Here is a 20393-nt window from a genome sequence, read left to right as displayed (position 1 = left end):
GTCCCGCTCTGTCTTTTACCACGGCACAGCTCCAGCCATTATTTGCTCTCTTACAAACCAGCCATAAACCCCCCTCTGCCGTGTCCGCAAAGATAATCATTACACCAGAGGCTCGAGCCGCCATTGCCGCTGTAGATAAGGCCCTTAATAATTGCTGCCTCCAGCAGTTCGATCCCCAGCAGCCTCTCCAGGCATTGGTCCTCCCCACCAAGGGAACGCCCATCGGAGTTCTTTGGCAGGATGGGCCCCTCCTCTGGCTCCATCCTGCTAAAAGCAAGATGCAAAAGATCTGCCCCGCAGTAAGACTATGGATCGCTCTCGCAGCTGATTTAGTGCAGCTGTCCATCCATACATTTGAAACTCAGCCTGCTGTAATTGTTTGGCCGCTTAATGCGAAAGAAACCACCTCCCTCATTAGGGATAATGAGCAAATGCAAGTACTGTGTGAGGGATTTTCAGGCGATTTCGATTGCCATTTCCCTAGTCACCGCCTACTCCAAGGCATGTCCCAACTCCCCTTCCGAAGTCCTTTTTTCCCCTTCCCGTCTTCCTCCCCCTTTCCGAGGTCCATCACTATTTTCACGGATGTGTCTAGAACTAAGTACTCCATGGTCGTGTACCTGGACGGAGTCGCAGAGCCGAAAGTCTTTACACATCTTAACCTACACTCCGTCCAGACAGGAGAGCTTTTGGCTAATGTAGAAGCATTTCACGCCTTCCCCTGTGAACCTGTTAACATCTTTACAGATAGCCTCTATTCTCTGCAAGTCTGCAGGGTCTTGGCATTAGCTACATTCTTCCCAACCTCCTCTCCTATTGATGAGGCACTGGATGCCCTTAAGACCCTTCTTGAAAAACGCATGGCACCCTGGTATATTGCTCATATCCAGAGCCACTCCGGGTTGCCTGGCCCCCTAGCGGCAGGCAACGACACCGCGGATCAGACGGTCTCCGCCCTTGCCCTTGATACGGTCGGAGATGCTATCAATCAGGCTAAGTCCTTACATTCGAGGTTTCACTTTTCTGCCGCCTCACTCCACCACCTTTTGCCTGAGTTGCCAATTGAGACTTGTAAGCACCTAGTGCGGACATGCAAAACCTGTGCCCCCTTCCTGCCTCTGGGGCCTCTGCAACCGCAGGGGGTGAATCCCCGTGGCCTTAGGCCTAATTCCAGGTGGCAGATGGATGTCACGCATGTCCCATCCTTTGGACACCTTAAGTTCTTGCATGTTATAATTGACACCTTCTCCCGCATGTGCTATGCAGTCCCCTTGTCTGGGGAGACTGTTAAGCATTGCATTAAGGCTCTTCAGCAAGGGATTCTCTTCATGGGAGTCCCCTGGGACCTAAAGATGGATAACGGCCCTGCTTATCGCAGTAAGTCCTTTGCAAGGTTCCTTCAGCTCTACCAAATCGCCCACCATTTTGGTATCCCATATAACCTGCAAGGACAGGCCATTGTGGAGAGCTCCCATCGCCGTCTGAAACAACAAATTGAAAAACAGAGGGAAATCCTCCCTCACGCTCCTCCCGGAGACATCATCACCGCTGTCCTAAGCCATCGAAATCTCTTGACCTTTGATAAGGATGGTCTCTCAGCAGTCCATAGGCATTGGGGCCCCTCGTACCGCCCCACACAGGCCCCCCTGGTCCTTTGGAAGAACCCTCAAACAGGTCAGTGGCGTGGCCTGTGGCCCCTTCTTACCCAGGGCCGAGGTTTCGCTTGTGTCTTCCTGCAGGATGCCGCTCAGCCAATCTGGGTCCCCGGGAGATATGTCAAACCCGCCACCTCAGCAGCGGATGTCCCGCAGGGAACGGCGCCAGATGCGAGTGATCCAGCACCAACTGAGCCAGCTCACCCTCCACCCCGAGAGGCAACCATCCAACCCTGAAGTCCGTTCGCTGCTCGCACTCTACCGTCAGTGCAGACGCCGCAACCCTCGCCATGCTGCCGAGTCAATTAACATAGTCTCTCTCCTTCTCCTTATGCTCTCCCTCGCCACCTCTGGCCAAGCTAACCCCTCTCACCAGCCCCGCTAAACAGCCCGCAACCCGCTTTCCCCGGCCCGCGGCTTGCGGAGCTTCCTCCTGTCTCGACCTCACTCCTCTTCTCAGCCATCCAAAGCATCCTTTCTCGTCCCCCGCCCCCCTCCTTTTTTTTTGCCTGAACCCCCACTGCGTTGTAGATTGGGCCGCCCCATGTCGGCCCGCCCCATTAACATCGGCCTCTCTCGTGCCAGTGAAGACTTTGGCCTTCTTGTTGTCCTCGCCTACGTCTCCACCACTCCCGACGCTGCCGCCACCACCATCGCTGGTGCCCTGACGCGACTTGTCCTCACCGCTGCGATCCTCCAGACCATCACACAGTCTGCCTCTACCGCTCTTCGCCGCCAAGAAAAGATCAACTACCTGTAACGCGCTGTCACTCTGGACTTTTAACAGCAGATGGACCTGATAGCCACTGAGATCAACGAGAATTGGACATTGGCCACCCTTGCTTGCAATGGCAAGATACCGCCCCCCAAATTGTACATTTATATCCCCGTCATACTCACCTCCCTCTTCAGCCCTGCTTCCCTCATTGCTTACTGCCTCTTGGGCCTCGGCTACTTGTTGCTGCTGCCATCCTGGCCCTTATTTGAAAAGAAGGGGGAAATGCGGTCAACCCTCGGGCTGAAGTGTGGTTTGCTGACCTGGCGGGGGGCGGCGGCCACGGTAGGCCTATTCTGCTGCCCCCATAATAGGGTGGCTGGTCGGACTCACCACCATCCCTGAAGGGAGCTCGGCATGGGCGCAGAGTGCCCTCGGGTCTCCCCTTCTCGGCAGCCATGCTTCCGCGGCCGCCCCTCCTCCCAGATAGCGCCACACGATGCCTTCTTTCTCCCTGCGCAGGCGCAGGGCGGAAAATTCCAGTCTGCCCTTTTCCCCTCCCCCGGCAGCAGCAACAGCCAGGCGTGGGTGGAAAAATCCAGTCTGCCCTTTTCCCTTCCCCCGACAGCAGCAACAGCCAGGCGTGGGCGGGAAACTCAAGTCTGCCCTCCACCCCAGCAACAGCAGCCACCAATCCCTAAACCCTGCCCCTTCCCCCAGCAACAGTGACAGCCAATCCCTAACCACCCACCCCTCCCCCATCCAGTACCGCCCACTGACCTTTCCCTGGCAACCAATCAGAACAGGGCGTGGCTTCGACCAATCAGCCTTCCCCAGCCCCTATAAAACTGTTGCCTCTCCCTCAATAAAGTGGACTTGCGTGTTTACCTTGTCTCCACAGTAGTTCTTCTGCCATGTGCCCTCCAGTCCTGAGAGCCCCCGACAAGGGCCTGGCCTCCCTTGTCCCCAGTTCATCGCCTGCTTCTCCAGGCGACCCCTTCTTCGCCGGCTTCGCCGGGCGACCCCGTCAGCCGAACAGCACAACCCCTGTGAGACCGACCCCTCGTCTGCTGCTGGACCGACCGCTCGTCCCAAGTGGAACCGACCCCTCATCCCAAGTGGGACCGACCCCTCGTCCTAAGCTGGACCAACCCCTCGTCCGCAGCCAGACCCCACCTCTACCGACCGAGCAAGCCGCTGCAGCTAAAAGCTTACCTAGAATGTATGAAGTCCATGCTATAAACCTTACTGAAGATGTGGAAGATATATATTAATACAAGCTTATTGAGCACTGAAACAAAGGACCAATTGACCCTCAGAGGCACAAGGCCTGCATTAGGCAAAGCACAGTTGCAAGCAATTTGCAGATAAAGAACACTAACTCGGAAGCTTGCTGAGGCAAAATGGGGGGTATCCATTCCTGCCATGATAAGCCCCATTATACAAAGGATTACACTCAACTCTTATGATTAGATTTGAGTTTTTGTCAATAAAAATGTTGTAGCTCATGTTTTAATTTCACGTAGTACCTGCTGGCAAAATCATGTTTTTTGAAAATGCTGAAGTTTGAATACTCGGCACCACGTACCATCTATTCAAAGGATAGCATAACCTGAAAAGAGCTGAGGCTTGAACCCAGTTGGATGCGGCAGGATCCTGAGTATATTCGAAGGGAGAAAAGTAGCCAGAGAGAAAGCACAGAGATGCTGAATGTGAGGTGTCAGGGATGGAGCTCTGACTAATAAAGCAGGGAGGCCAGAGGGCCCCGCCTTGCATTAAGTTATGCTTGCTCAGGTGGCCATGGCCAGTGAAGCAAGGGGAGCAGTCTCTCCCCATCAGCTGAGTCCCTCAGCCCCGGTGGGTGAGCCACATGGTGGTGACTGCCAGGTGCTGCAGCCCCACCTTCCCAACTGTTCACTTGGCACCACTGTCCACCTGCGCCCATGTCCCAGGGTTCCTGGAACCTGCCTCCTCAGGGCACCAAACCTCCAACCCTCTCCCTCAGACTGGTGGGAGCAGCCTGGGGCTAAGGAGAACAATAAGGACAAGGAGAAGTGTGGAGGATCCACCCTGTGAGGTGGGAGGCCTCGGGGCACACCTTGGGCTGACCTGGGCCTCTTGGCAGATACTGCAGGAGAAATGGGGGCAGCTCTGTCCCAATCAGCCTTTCAGCACTCAGGGCAGCAGGGCAGCATGACAGTGACTTCCCATAATTCTCCAAGGCTGCAAGCACCACCAGCACCTGCAGCCACTGGGCACTAAACCTCTCTCTCCCTTTGGCACAGCAGTCGTCCCCATCCCTCAGCCCACCAACAGACTCCATGGTTATGAACTCCCAGCAGGTCAGCGGCTGGATGACCTGTGCTCCTCACTGTTCAGCCCCTCTGCCCCAAATGCCAGGCCTTCCGATCAGCTCCAACCAAGCCCATATGTGCTGTGACTACTTCAGGCTGACTGTCCTTCCCAAAAGCCCTAGAACAAGGGAGGCCTGGGCAGATGGAGGGGAAGTAGTGAGAAGAGGCTGAAGAAGAGTCACTGCCTGCAAAGAGGTGGATGCAGCCCAGGAGGGCCTCACCACCACGGTGCAGGACCACCTGCCCTAGATTGACCCAGCCAGGGGTGTGCTGATGAGGAGGAATCTCCTCCAAGCCTGGACAGCCAAGGGGGCAAGGCCTCCTCACCAGTTTTGGCAGGGTCTGCTGCAGCCCAGAGGCCTGGGAAAGGTCCACTGAGCACTGTCACCCTGCTGACAACCTCCTACATGCAGAGTCTACATGCCCCCAGCCCATTCCTCTTTCACGGCAGTTTCACTGAGATGCTGGGTGCAGAAATGAGCCATTTCATCTACCTGCAGAAGGGAAACTGTGAGCACACCATTTTCTGGGTCAGGAATAGCTGATGACCAGGAGACCCTCCTAGCTACACCTCCCTGCCTGCCAAGGGCTGCTGCCATTTCCCAAGGGCACACTGAAAATGGAGCACAGGCCAGTGCCTGGAAAGGCCTCCACCTGCCCCTTCTGTTCCCTGGGCCTGGTCCAGGTGACTGGATCAGGACTTTAACAACTTTCAAAAGGTCATCCACCTAACAATCCCAGGACTTCCCTATAAGCAAACCTGGATGTCTTGCCCCGGGCTCCGGGCGTGTTGGTAGGAGCCTGAGGTACTGAGAGGATTTGATATTGTTCCGAGGTGTTCATAAAACTAAGGAGCAGCAACCTGAATCCCTATAAGGCCTGCGGGCCAGCTCCAGGAAGAACAAGTGAGACTCAAGCATTTTCCATCAGTCCAGGTGAACCTTAGAAAATGTTCGGCGGCATCATATGCCCTCAACTGAGGGTCACAGAAAAGGGGATTGGGCTATATCGCATAGGAAATTCCACCTGGCTGGAAGGTCATGGCTTTTGAAGTGTGACAGAAGTTTCCTGGAGCCTCATCTACAGATTGCCAGCTGAAGTGATGCAAAGGCCTAGAGCACTTCCCAAAAGGCCACGCCTTCCACCAGAAGGGTCCAGTGTAACTCAGGAGGGGAAGAGCTCTCTGATGAAAAGCACTGTGTGGGAGCACTCCATCCTGAGCAAGGCATCCAGGCTCTTCCCAGCAACAGGATGTGGAGAAGTCTGCAACCCTGCTCTTCCCCAACACCCTGTCACCCCTTCATTGTCAGCTCCTCCTGCAACCTTGGCCCTCTTAGGCAAGCTCGTGGTGGCCACAGAGCCAGAAGGTGGCTCTATTCTGAAAGGAAAGCCCTAGCCCAGAAAAAGGACCTAAGCCCAAATCGTGAACCCTCATCTCTACCTAACGACACGTTACTACTACACTATTTTCCAATAAAGTGAAAAAGAAAACCAAAAAGGGAAAGAAGATATTCGGAAACCCTATTTCTGCTAAGAGCATAATGTACAGGCCATGAAGAGAATGATTGTAACTCCACAAAAGCACAAACAGCTGCAGCCATAAATGGGAAAAGGGCTTGAATAGACATATCTGCCAAGAGCACATACAAATGACCGAAAAGCTCTTACACAGTTGCTCAACATCATCAGCCATGAGAGAAATGCAAATAAGATACCAAAGATAAAGATGAGGTGCTACTTACTACACACATGCTTGAACGCTGCTGTTAGGGGGGAAATGGCTGAAAAGGTGTGGACAATGGACCCCTTGGACACTATGGGTGGGAAATTAAAATGCTGCAGCCAGAAAGTTACACACAGAATTACCGTGGGAGCTGGCAATTCCACTCCTAGGTATACACACCAAAGACTGAAGGCAGGGCCTCAACCAGCTATCTATATGCCAGTATTCATGACAGCATCATTCAGAAGAGGAGTCACGAAGGGAGGGAACTGGGAGTTATTGCTAAAGGGGCATGAGGTCTGGGTGGGACGATGGAAAGAGTCCCAACAGAGTGGTCAAAGCTACCCAATACTATCAGTGAACTCAATCAATGTCACCACGTGTCCCACTTACAAGGATTAGAATGATTTTTATGCTAGGAATATCTTTACACAATTGGAAGGAAAAAATCAAGTATGGTCATGACCACATTTCTAAAATGAAAGATACAAGCCACATGATCCCCTCAGGTGACTCAGGAAACGCTTCTGAAAAATTCCCACACCCATTCACGATAAGGAATCATTGAGAAAGGTAGGAGGAGATGGCAACTTCCTCCATATGATAAAGGATATTGATGAAAAACCAGCTGTCAAGATGAAAAGACCTGCTCAAGAAGGAGAGACTTTTCCCTAAGATCACAAGAACAGACTCAATGGACTTAACAGCTTTTCTGCATGAAAGTCCATTATCAAGAAAGGAAAGAGGGAATTTCCTGAAGAAGGGACAGAACACTTGAACATCAGGTGTGTGGTGAGAGTTTAATAGGCCAAGCCTGTAGGCTACTGAAAGTCATGAATGAAAGGAGAAATACTGCCATTAAAATAGGGGCAGGTGACCAGACCCTTTCCAAAGGAGATATACGACAGAGAAAGAAGCACCCGAGAAGGCGCTAAACAGCCCAAGACATCAGGGAAATACGAATAACAAAAGAAGTGCTACCACTTCCTTAAAACATGTTGGATAACTACTGAAGTGGATGTAGAGTCATCAAAACCCTCACACATTGCAGAGAGAAAGATGAAATGGTGACGCCACCGTGGATGCCAGTTTGGTGATGCCTCAATTAGTTAAACATAGAATTTCCATAGGACTTAGCAGTTGCACTCCTACTTTTATACCGAAAGGTCAAAAGAGGTATTCAAACCAAACATTACCCAGGAATGATGTTAGTGTCTTTACTTGCAATAGCCAAACATGGAAGCAACTCAAATATCCATCAACGAATGAAACAACTAAATGGTATACAGAGACAACAGAGAACTCTAGAGCTGTAAAAAGGAAGGCAGTTCTGCAAGGAGCTGAAATATGGACGAACCATGAAAGCACTGTGCTCACTGAAGTAAGCGCAAGGAAAAGCACCGCAGAACTGCACCAAAAGCAGCTGGGTAAATGGTGACCTCCACAGAGACAAAATATCGATGACCACACAGACTCAGGGCAGGCGACAGACAATAAAGGATTTCAGTTTTGCGTGAAGGGACATGTCTGGTAATGGTGGAAGGGGAAAAGAGCACAGCATTGTGAAGGTTGACAAGATGACAGAGTTGTGTGCTGTACTAGTCAGCCAAAGGGGTGCTGATGCACAATTCCACAATCCTGCTAGTTTCCACAAGAGGTACTGATTTCTGGTAGGAGCTTACAGATACCAGGCCGTAATGCCTAAGATACTTCCCTCGACAAAGTCTGTTTCCATGTGTTGGAGCAAGAGGACTGGCAACATCAGCCAGGGCGCAGGCTTCCTGGCTTCCTCTCTTCCCAAGTCTTGCTTCTCTCTGGGCTAAGCTCCTCTGCTCCCTAAGGGCAGCTGTAGGCTATGAGGCTCTCTAGGCGTTGCCTCTCTGCACAAGGTCAGCTGGTGACAATCAGGGGAAGGGCTCTGTCTCTCACTAATCGTGGGGATTCTGCCACATCGAAGGAGCTGTTTCTATTCCTCTGTGCTCTTCCCCTGCCTCAAGTCCTGTCTTCCTGATGCTTGCTTCTCTTTCCTCTCTGAGCTTACTTCCTGGGATTCCAGCTAAGGCTTCAGCATCAAACTCCAACTTCAACTCTGTCCTTTGCCATGCCTTTTCTCTGCCAGTCACCACGGCCTGCAGGATGGGGTCTCCATATCCTAGTGATGTGGCCCAATCAAAGCCCCCCTCATAGCTTAGTCTTTCCCAGGTACAGATCAGATGACAAACACATTCCAATATCGATGTTTGGAATTCATACCCTTAGCAAACTTCTACGTATACTGAAAATTGGTTCAAATGGAGGGAAATGAAGGCAACGGATTATAAGTGGCTTGCTCCTGTTGAGGACAGACTGCTCAGCTGAGCTTATCAAAGAAGAGCTGGGGGCTTCCTGCCAAGATCAACCTGATGGAAAATCACCCTCTAGGCATAGATTGCACAGAAGGTATTACAAAAGATTACTGCAAGCCAGGTAAGAAGGTATTGAAAGATATGGATAAAACACTAACTTGTGATAACCTGAAGTGGAATCTGCTCACATGGGACAGCTGTGATGGTGGAAAAGTTTGTGACAGGCAGTCAAAACAGATTCAGACAATGCAGGTGGCTGCTGGAAATGTAAGTCATTTAACACCTACAGCTTTTTTATTCTATTATTGACAAGCCGCTATTGGAGCGAACTCTTTAAACCTCTCATGAATTAAAGAAGGATAGGGTCCCATGAACATTCCTCTGATCTGTCTCCCAGCCAGCATTAGGAGATGCACATTTGCAAGCAAATCTCAGGTAAAGAACTGACTTGGAACTCACTTAAAGGAACTGAGGCTATTAATTCCTCTCATTCCTGCTATCCCTCACTCTGGCGTCCACCAAGCCCACACCAAGGCACCAGTGCCCTGCCAGCCAGGGTGGCTGCACCCACCTCCTCCCTGGCATGCAGGCCCCCATCCCCCCACACACATCAGAGTTGACCCACCCCTATCCCACCTCCTTGCTTTGGAGATGGTGGCCATGGGAGTTGGCTAAGGCGGGGAGTGCCAAGACATTTGCGATGTGGGGGTGTTTTCTCGACTTGGACTTGCCCCCAATGATAGTTCCAGGACAGATGTGGCCATTATACATCCTGCTGAAACCCACCAAATGGACTGGGGGAGCATGTCGAGTGCCCTAGAAACTAATGCATTGCAGGGGAGCAGTGTTCCAAAAGGTACTCACCACATGCCACGAGTAGGCCCCACGGTGATGAAAGAGATCACTGACGTGGAAGGAGTCTGTTGAGTGGGGACTGGGGTTGAAGAGAACCTCTTCTATTGTGTCCTGTACCGTTGTTTTCTAATCTGTGTATCATGGAAACAAAAGAGATGGAAGAAACATGAACAAGAAAGCAACTCCATTGCGGAAAGCCAGAGCCAAACGCCACCACTAGGTGCCATGTTGGATAAGAACTGTTCCTTCCTCACACTTCCTGGAGGGCAGGGGGCTGGATTTGAAGGCAGGAGGAGGGGCAGGAACCCTTGCAGAAGGGACAGTAGGGGACCCCTGGGCCAGATCTGTGACTGATGTGAGAACCTCTCTCCATCCGATAGCTCACCTGCTCCAAGCCAGGAGTCTGGGTTGGGTCAGGCTGCCAGGTCACTCTTCAGAGGGGGATTCCTAGCCAACCAAAGTTCCAAGGCCTGGCCAAATGGGCCTACCTAGGGCCAGCGTTGCACTGCAGGTCTCTCCCATGGCAATGGTACAGACATCTGTCTCCAATTGCATCACCTCCATATTTTTTAACTGAAAACCTGGCCTTTTCCACTGGTTGCCTGAGGGCTCCTGCCTTGGCTCCCTGCCAGCCAGCCCCTTCCCACCCCCACCCCCAGAGGTCTGTCTCCCAGAGAGGAGAGGCTCAGAGACTTTCCTGTTCCTTGTCAATTCCCTCTCTTTCTCTGTGTTTCATTTCTGGGATGAAAGGGGTCCCTGAGGACCCATCCAACTCTTAGAAATGAGCCTGCCCTTTCTCCTCTCACCCTGCTTTTTGGTACAGTATTAATGAACATTTTTCTCTTCTCCAGGTTTGGGGGACCCAAAACGAAGCTGCTTACATATCTGGTTGTGAGACTTTTCAGTGGAAATAATTTCTGCTCACTTGAGGCACTACGGTCAAGTGGGATTATAGGTCCTTGTGTTCCATGTACAAGACACATTATAAGAAGCCATCATGACTGTCAAAAGTGGTTGTATGGGTTGTTATGGCATTGACTCAAGTAATAACGATCAGTTTCTGAAAAAAATAAAAATAAAAACTGGAAGCACATTTTGCTCAGCCAGAGCATGCAATGCAACCAGGTGATTTTCCTACTGATTGTCATTCAAAGCCACCATAGCAGGCAATTCAACATGTATATTGCCAAGATTTCCAAACTAAAGCAGATGACCTTCTCACCAAGGAGCAGCTGAGAAGATAAAGCCCAGGGTACTGGTGCTCCTGAGGGCTGTGGGGACACACAGGTCTACATTGATGGCAGGTGGTTCTGAGCTTCAGTGCCCTGCCAGTGGGCCCTACTTTGGAATATGTGCTCCTGAAGGTGATGAAGTTGGATTCAGATGGGACCTCCCTACACATGCCTCTTCTTGCACTTTGGCTGAAAATGAGTCTGCAGATTGCCACCTGAAGCAATGTAAGTCATAGAGAACTTCCCAAAAGGCCAGGCCTTCCACCAGAAGGGTCCAGTGTTCCCAGGGGGGAAGAGCTCTATGAGTGAGAGCACTTTGGGGGAGGACTTCATCCTGAGCAAGACATCCAACCTCTCCCCAGCAACAGGACATGCAACCTTGCTCTTCCCCAGCAGCCCTGCCACTCCTTCATTTTCAGCTCCTCTCACAACCTTGACCCTCTTAGGCAAGCTCGTGGGGACCACAGAGAGAGAAGGTGGATTGAATCTGAAATGTAAGCACTGGACCAGAAAAAGGACCTAATCCTGAATCATGAACCCTCATCTCTACTTAATGACATATTACTGCTACACTACTTTTCAAATAAAGTAAAAAAGAAAACCAAAAATGGAAAGAAAATATTTGGAATCCCTATTTCTGCTAATAGCATAATGTACAGAACATAAAGAGAATTACTGTAACTCTACCAAAGCACAAAGAGCCACAGCAATAAATGGGAAAAGGGCCTGAATAGACATATCTGCCTAGAATACATACAAATGACTGAAAAGCACATAAACAGATGCTCAACATCATTAGCCATTAGAGAAATACAAATAAGACACCAAAGATAAAAATGAGGCACTACTTTTTACACACACTCTTGAAAGCTGTTGTTAGGGGAAAAAATGGTTGAAAAGATGTGGAAAATGAGCCCCTTAAACACTATGGATGGGAATTTAAAATGCTGATACCCAAAAGTTAAACACAGAATTACCATGGCAGCTAGCAATTCCACTCCTATGTATACACACCAAAGGAATGAAAGTAGGGTCTCAACCAAATACACCTATGCTATTATTCATAACAGCCCCATTCAGAAGAGGAGTTGTAAAGGAAGGGAGTTGGGAGTTATTGCTAAAGGGGCATGAGGTCTGGGTGGGATGATAGAGTCTGAATACAGTGGTCAAAGCTACCCAATATTATCAATGAACTCAATCAATGTCACCACGTGTCCCACTTACAATGACTAAAATGATTTGTATGCTATGAATATTTTTCCACAATTAAAGGAAAAAATCAAGTATGGTAATGACCACATTTATAGAGTAAAAGATACAAGCCATACGATCCCCTCAATTGACTTAGAAAATGCTTTTGAAAAATTCCCACACCCGTTCATGTTAAGGAATCACTCAGAAAGGTAGGAGGAGATGGCAACTTCCTCCATATGATAAAGGATATTGATGAAAAACCAGCTAAGATGAAAATGCCTGCTCAAGAAGGAAAGATCATTCACTAAGATCACAAGAACAGACTCATCAGAATTAAAAACTTTTCTGCATGAAAGTCCATTCTCAAGAAAGGAAAAAGAAAATGTCCTGAAGTAGGGACAAAACACTTGAACATCATGTGTGTGATGGGAGTTTAATATGCCAAGCCTATAGGCTACTGAAAGTCAAGAATAAAAGGAGAAATACTGCACTTAAAATACAGGCAGTGCCTGGACCTTTTCCAAATAAGATATACTAATGAGAAATAAGCACATGAGAAGGTGCTAAACATCCTGAGACATTAGGGTAATACAAATAACAAAGCAAGTGCTACCATGTCTTTTAAAATGTTGGATAACTACTACAGTATATGTTGCATAATCAAAACCCTCACACATTGCAGAGAGAAAGTTCAAAGGGTGAAGACACTTTGGATTCCAGTTTGGTGATGCCTCAGTTAACCATAGAATTTCCATATGACCTAGCAGTTGCACACCTACTTTCCTACTGAAAGGTCAAAATAGGTGTTCAAACAAAACGTTATCCAGGAATGATTTCAGTGTCTTTATTTGCAACAGCCAAATGTGGAAGCAACTACAATGTCCATCAATGAATGCATAAACTAAATGGTACATATAAGCAACAGAGAACTGTACAGCTATGAAAAAGGAATACTGTTCTGCAAAGAGCTGAAATATGGATAAACCATGAAAGCACAGTGCTAACTGAAGTCAGCACAAGGAAAAGCACCGCAAAACTGCACTGAAATCAGCTGGGTAAATAATGAACTCCACAGAGACAAAATATCAATAACCACATGGACTCGAGGCAGGCATCAGGAGTAAAGGATTTCAGTTTTGCATGATGGAAAAGGTCTGGTAATAGTGGAAGGGGAAAATAGCACAACATTGTTACTGTTAACAAGATGACAGAGTTGTGTGCTGGACTAGTCAGCCAAAGGGGTGCTGAGGTACAATTCCACAAGCCTGCAAGTCTCCACTGAAGCTATTTCTTTCCAGTAGGAGCTTACAGATACCAGGCCATAATGCCTAAGATACTTCCCTCGACAAAGTCTATTTGAACATCTTAGAGCAAGATGACTGGCAACATCAGCCAAGGTGCAGGCTTCCTGGCTTCCTTTCTTCCCAAATCTTGCTTCTTTCTGGGCTAAGCTCCTCTGAATGTTCCACATAGGCAGCTGTAGACTCTGAGGCTCTCTAGGCATTGCCTCTCTGCACAAGGTCAGCTGGAGACAATCAGGTGAAGGGCTCTGTCTCTCACTCACCCCGGGGATTCTGCCATGTCTAAGGAGCTTTTTCTGTTCCTCTGTGTTCTTCCCCTGCCTCAAGTCCTGTCTTCCTGATGCTTGCTTCTCTTTCCTCTCTGAGCTTACTTCCTGAGATTCCAGCTAAGGCTTCAGCATCAAACTCCAACTTCAAGAATCCTCAACTGTTTCCTTTGCCATGCCTTTTCTCTGCCAGTCACCACTGCCCATGTGATGGAGATTCAATGGCCTACCTAGTGAAGGGGCCCAATCCAAGCCCTCCTCATAGCTTAGTCTTTCCCAGGTATGCATCAGATGACAAACAAACTCCAATAACAATTTTTGGAATTCATAACCATAGTAAACTGCTACATATACTGAAAATTGATTCAAATGGAGGGAAATGAAGGCAAAAGATTATAAGGCCCTGGTCCTGTTGAGAATAGACTGCTCAGATGAGGTTATAAAAGAAGAGCTCAGTGTTTCCTGCCAAGGTCAAGCTAGTGGAAAATCACCCTCTATGCACAGATCATACAGAATGTATTACAAAAGATTACTGCAAGACAGGGAAGAATATGTTCAAAGATACAGATAATACACTAACTTGAGATAACCTGAAGTGGAATCTGCTAACATGGGACACCACTGATGGTGGAAAAGTATGTGACAGGCAGGAACAGGAGAGTCAGACAATGCAGGTGGCTGCTGGAAATATAAGTCATTTAACACCTACAGCTTTTTTATTCTATCATTCACCAGCCGGTATTTGAGGGAACTCTTTAAACCTCCCATGTATTAAAGAAGGGTACCTTCTTCTGCTCTGAGGTACGCAGCCAGCATTACTAGATGCACATTTGCAAGCAATTTGCAGATAAAGAACACTGACTGGGGTGGTAGACTTGGCCCAGTGGTTAGGGCATCCATCTTCCATATGGGAGGTCCGTGGTTCAAACCCCAGGCCTCCTTGACCCGTGTGGAGCTAGCCCATGCGCAGTGCTAATGCACATGCAAGGAGTGCCGTGTCACGAAGGGGTGCCCCCCGCCTAGGGGAGCCCCATGTGCAAGGAGTGTGCCCCATAAGGAGAGCTGCCCAGTGCAAAAGAAAGTGCAGCCTGCCCAGGAATGGCGCCGCACACACGGAGAGCTGATACAGCAAGATGATGCAACCAAAAGAAACACAGATTCCCATGCCACTGACAACAACAGAAGCAGACAAAGAAGATGCAGCAAATAGACACAGAGGACAGACAACCAGGTGGGGGGTGGGTAAGGGGAGAGAAATAAATAAATAAATAAATAAATAAATAAATAAATAAATAAATAAATAAATAAATCTTTTTAAAAAAGAAAAAGAAAACTGACTCAGAAGCTGGCTTAAGCGAAATGCGAGTATCTATTCCTCTCATGATAAGACCTGTTATACAAAGGATTATACTCAGCTATTGTTTTTAGATTTGAGTTTCTGTCAATAAAAAGTGTGGTTCATGTTTTAATTTTATGTAGTACATGCTGGCAAAATTATATTTTTTGAAGATGCAAAAATTGGAATACTTGCACCATATATGACCTATTCAAATGATGGGATAACCTAAAAAGAGCTGAGGCTTGAACCCAGTTTGATGTAGCAGGATTCTAAGTATATTGGAAGGTAGGAAAGTAGCCAGAGAGAAGGCACAGAGGTGATGAATGTGAGGTGTCAGGGGTGGAGCTCTGACTGACAAAGCAGGAAGGTTGGAGGGACCCACCTTGCATTAAGTATGCATGCTCAGGTGGCCATTGCTAGTGATACAAGGGGAGCTCTGTCTCTCCCCATCAGCCAAGTCCCTCAGCCTTGGTGGGTGCCTGCCAGGGTGGTGCTGCAGCCCTACCTTCCCAACATCCACATTGTTCACTTGTCACCACTGCCCACCTGCCTCCAAGTCCCATGTTCCTGGAACCTGCCTCCTCAGGGCATCACACCTCCAACTCTCTCCCTCAGACTGACTGGAGCAGCCTGGGGCTAAGAATACAATAGGACAAGGAGAGGTATGGAGGACCCACCCTGTGAGGCAGGAGGCCTCGGGACACATCTTGGGCTGACCTCACATCAGAGCAGATACTGGAGCAGCCATTGGGGCAGCTCTGTCCCAATCAGCCCTTTAGCACTCAGGGGCAGTAGGGCAGCATGACAGTGGCTTATCATAATTCCCTGTGGCCAGAAGACCCACCAGCACCAGCAGGCACTGGGCACTAAACCTCTCTCATGTTGGCACAGCAGTCTTCCCTGTCCCCCAGACCACCAATAGACACCGTGGTTATGAACTCCCAGTAGGTCAGTGGCAGAATGACTTGTGCTCCTCACTGCTCACACTTTCTGCTCCAAGCCTCAAGCCTTCTAATGGGCTCCATCCACGCCCATTCATGCTTTGACTACTTCACCCTGGCTATCCTTCCCAATGGCCCTAGAACAAGGGAGGCCTGGGCAGATGGATGGGAAGTTGTGGGAAGAGATTGAAGGAGAGTCATTGCCTCTGAAGTGGTAGATGCAGCCCAGGAGGGCCTTGCCAACATTGTGTAGGACCACCTTCCCTCAATTTACCCATCCAGGTGTGTGCTGGTGAGGAGGAATCTCCTCCAGTCCTGGATATCCAGGGCAGCATGGCCTCCTCACCAGTTTCTACAGGGTCTACTTGCAGCCCAGAGATCTGAAAAAGGTGCACTGAGCACTGTCACCAGGCTGACAACCTCCTACATGCAGAGTTTACGTGCATCTGGCCCAATCCCCATTCACAGAAGTTTCGTCGAGCTCCACAGAGCTGAAGTGAGCCATTTCATGTACTTCTAGAAGGACACTGAGACCACAACTTTCTGTCAGGAACAGCTAACAATCAGGATACATTCCTAGCTAATCCTCCCCACCTGCCAAGCGTTGGTGACAGTTCCTGAGGGCACATTGAAAATCTACTGCCAGCTAGTGTCAGAAAAGGCCTCCACCTGCATTGCCTACTCCCTGTGTCTTGTCCAGGTGACTGGATCAGGACTTGAACAGCTTTCAAAAATTAATCCACCGAGCAATCCCAGGAAGTCCCCATAAGCAAACCTGGATGACTTGCCCTGGGCTCCTGGTGTGTTGGCATGAGAATGACACACTGAGAGGATTTGAAAATTTTCCAAGATGTTCATAAAACCAAGGAGCAACAACCAGTATCCATAGAAGATCTGTGGTCCATCTCAGGGAAGAAAAAGCCAGACTCAAGCATTTTCCATCAGTCTACGTGAACATTAGAAAATGTTTGGTGGCATCATATGCCCTCAGGTGAGTGCCACAGAAAAGGGGTCTCGGTTGCACTCTAATAGGAAATTCTATCTGACTGGAAGGTCATGACTTTAGAATTGTGACAGAATTTTCCTGGAACCTCATCTGCAGATTGCCAGTTGAATTGATATGAGTCATAGAGAACTTCCCAAAAGGCCAGACCTTCCATCAAAAGGGTCCAGTGGTTCATTTGGCCATTTTAAGTGGTCCGCAGTGGCGCCATTACAGCGAGGAGGCAGCAAGAGGGGCCGCGACTGCTTCTTTTTCTTTTTAAGTGCAGCCAAAAAGAGCAGGAGTGCACACCACGCGAGAGTGGGAGGCGAGGGGACAGGCCAGGGAGAGGTGCAGGAGCTTTTGCAGCCACACCTGCTCCCCCTCTGTCTTGTGTGTCTCCTGAGGTAGAGCGGGTGCACGGCAGCAGCGGGGATTACTTTGCTGCTAGTTTCAGTTCAGGGTAGCAACGGGTGTAGTCTCGGCTGCGGCAGCAGTAGCACGAAGTCGGAGGAGCAGTTTGGCGGGGAACGGGGCTGTGGCGGTGGTAACGGCGGGGGTAGGCGCCTCGGCGGGTGAGCATGAGGGAGCCATGGTGGCGGTGGAGCAGGGGGCAGCGGGTAGCGACGGCGGCGGGTAACGAAGCTGGGACCAGGGTCGAACCGCGGCCAGAGGCACCGAAGGGGGCAGCACTGAGTGGAAGAGGGCAAAGATCGATGTCAGTAAGAACGAGGAGGAGGAAGGGAAAACGTTTATAGGAGGCCTTAGCTGGGACACTACAAAGAAAGATCTGAAGGACTACTTCTCTAAATTTGGGGAAGTTGTAGACTGTACTCTGAAGTTAGATCCTATCACAGAGTGATCAAGGGGTTTTGGCTTTGTGCTATTTAAAGAGTCAGAAAGAACATAAATTGAATAGGAAGGTGATTGATCCTAAAAGGGCCAAAGCCATGAAAACGAAAGAGCCTGTTAAAAAATTTTTTTTTGTTCGTGGCCTTTCTCCAGATACACCTGAAGAGAAAATAAGGGAGTACTTTGGTGGTTTTGGTAAGGTGGAAATCATAGAGCTCCCCATGGACAACAAGACCAATAAGAGGCGTGGATTCTGCTTTATTACCTTTAAAGAAGAGGAACCAGTGGAGAAGATAATGGAAAAGAAATACCATAATGTTGGTCTAAGTAAATGTGAAATAAAAGTAGCCATGTCATGTATCACGATGATGGGAGAGAGTGTTGCTGTGGGGGGAGTGGGGGGCGGGAGCGGTGGGGTTGAATGGGACCTCATATATTTTTTTTAATGTAATTAAAAAATAATAATAATAAATAAATATTAAAAAAAAAAGTAGCCATGTCAAAGGAACAGTATCAGCAACAGAAACAGTGGGGATCTAGAGGAGGATTTGCAGGAAGAGCTCATGGAAGAGGTGGTGGTCAGCAGAGTGGTTATGGGAAAGTATCCAGGCAAGGCCGTCATCAAAATAGCTACAAACCATACTAAATTATTCCATTTGCAACTTATCCCCAACAGTTGGTGAAGCAGTATTTTCCAATTTGAAGATTCATTTGAGGGTGGCTCCTGCCACCACCTTGCTAATAGCAGTTCAAACTAAATTTTTTTCTATCAAGTCCCCGAATGGAAGTATGACCTTGGGTCCCTCTGAAATTTAATTCTGAGTTCTCATTAAAAGAAGTTTGCTTCACTGATTTATTTCTTAACTGCTATGCTTCAGAATCAATTTATTTTATGCCCATTCCCCAGTATTGTAGAGCAAGTCTTGTGTTAAAAGCCCAGTGTGACAGTGTCATGATGTAGTAGTGTCTTACTGGTTTTTAAATAAATCCTTTTGTATAAAAACAAAACAAAACAAAAAAACAAAAGGGTCCAGTGTTCCCAGGATGGGAAGAGCTTTCTGATGAAAAGCACTGTGTGGGAGCACACCCTCCTGAGCAAGGTATCCAAGCTCTGCCCAGCAACAGGACATGGAGAAGTCTGCAACCATGCTCTTCCCCAACAGCCCAACCACATGTTCATTTTCTGCTCCCCTTGCACCTTTGACCCTCTTAGGCAAGCTCATGGGGACCACAGAGCAAGAAGGTGGCTCTAAACTTAAATATAAGCCCACTTATTGTATGAGTCTCCAGAAGTCAGAAAGAGGACCTAATCCAAATATTTGAACCCTGAGCTCTTCTTAACTACTTTACTACTATACTACTTTTCCAAAAACTAAAAAAGTAAACCTAAAAAGGGAAAGAAAATATTTGGAAACTCTGTTTCTGCTAATAGCGTAATATACAAAACATAAAGAGAATTACTATAACTCAACAAAAGGACAAACAGCCCCATTAAAAAATGGGAAAATGGCTTGAATAGACATATCTGCCAAGAATATATACAAATGCCCAAAAAGCATGTAAACAGATGCTCAACATCATTAGCCATTAGAGAAATGCACATAAGATACCAAAAATAAAAATGAGGTACTACTACACACATGCTTTAATGCTGGTTTTAGGAAAAAAAATGGTTTTGAGGATGTGAAAAAATGGAGCCCTTGTAAATTATGGGTTCAAAATAAAATAAAAGTCACACAACCCACTTAAAAAATGGTCAAGAAATTTGAACTGACACTTTCTCAAAGAAGAAATTCAAATGGCCAAAAAGCACATGAAAAGATGCTCAAAATCACTAGCTATTAGGGAAATGTAAATCAAAATTTCCAGGAGATACCATGTTACTCCCACCAGACTGGCAGCTATCAAAAAATAGAAGACTACACGTGTTTGAGGGGATGAGGAGGAATGGGAACACTCATCCAGTGCTATTGGGAATGCAGTAGAATCTGGCCATTCTGGAGGACAGTTTGGCAGTTTCTCAAATAACTACCTGTAGATTTGCCATATGACCCAGCAATCACTCTACTGGGTGTATATGCAGAAGAACTGAAAACAAGGACACAAACCTATGCACACCAATGTTCATAGTGCCATTTTTCATTATTGCTAAAATTTGGAATCAACTCAAAACCCATCGACGGATGAATGGATAAACAAAATGTTGCCTATACATACAATGGAATACTACCCAGCTATAAGAAGAAATACAGTACAAATGGGAAAACATGGATGAATCTTGAGGCCCTTATGTATAGTGAAGCAAGCCATGCATTGAAGTACAAATACTACATGACCTTTCTGATATGAAATAATCAAACCAAGCTGTCTTAGAGAGCTAGAAACTGTATGATAGGCTTACAGGAAATTGCGGGGAGAGGAAGGTTATGCACTGATGTCTACATGAGTGAAATCTATGATAAAGTGGAGGTTAAGCAGTTGTACAGGGAAGGGATAAGATGGGGGCATAGGGATAATATTGGGTGGGTCTTTGCAGGTCTGAGGGGGCCTAGGGTGGGAGGATGGGTCAGATGGCCTAAGGAATCTGGGGGAGGGCTGGGGGAACAATTGAACATGGGAGATTGTTGGGTATGTGGTTT

At 48.1% G+C, this 20393-nt stretch overlaps 1 protein-coding gene across 1 annotated transcript in view; it reads right to left on the bottom strand.

Moving 5' to 3' along the window:
* The window catches only part of LOC101414428 (ornithine decarboxylase-like), a 77264-nt gene that overhangs the window by 50721 nt on the left and 6150 nt on the right, over positions 1-20393 (bottom strand). Inside the window, 1 exon segment of the mRNA XM_071211603.1 lies at positions 9657-9778. The gene's annotated coding sequence lies outside the window, so the exon portion shown is untranslated.

This window comes from Dasypus novemcinctus, chromosome 24 (genome assembly GCF_030445035.2).
Source record: "Dasypus novemcinctus isolate mDasNov1 chromosome 24, mDasNov1.1.hap2, whole genome shotgun sequence".
In the NCBI taxonomy this organism is placed as follows: Eukaryota; Metazoa; Chordata; class Mammalia; order Cingulata; family Dasypodidae; genus Dasypus; species Dasypus novemcinctus.
Note: the sequence above shows the minus strand (reverse complement) of the source record. Positions and strands in the feature narration are given on the sequence as shown.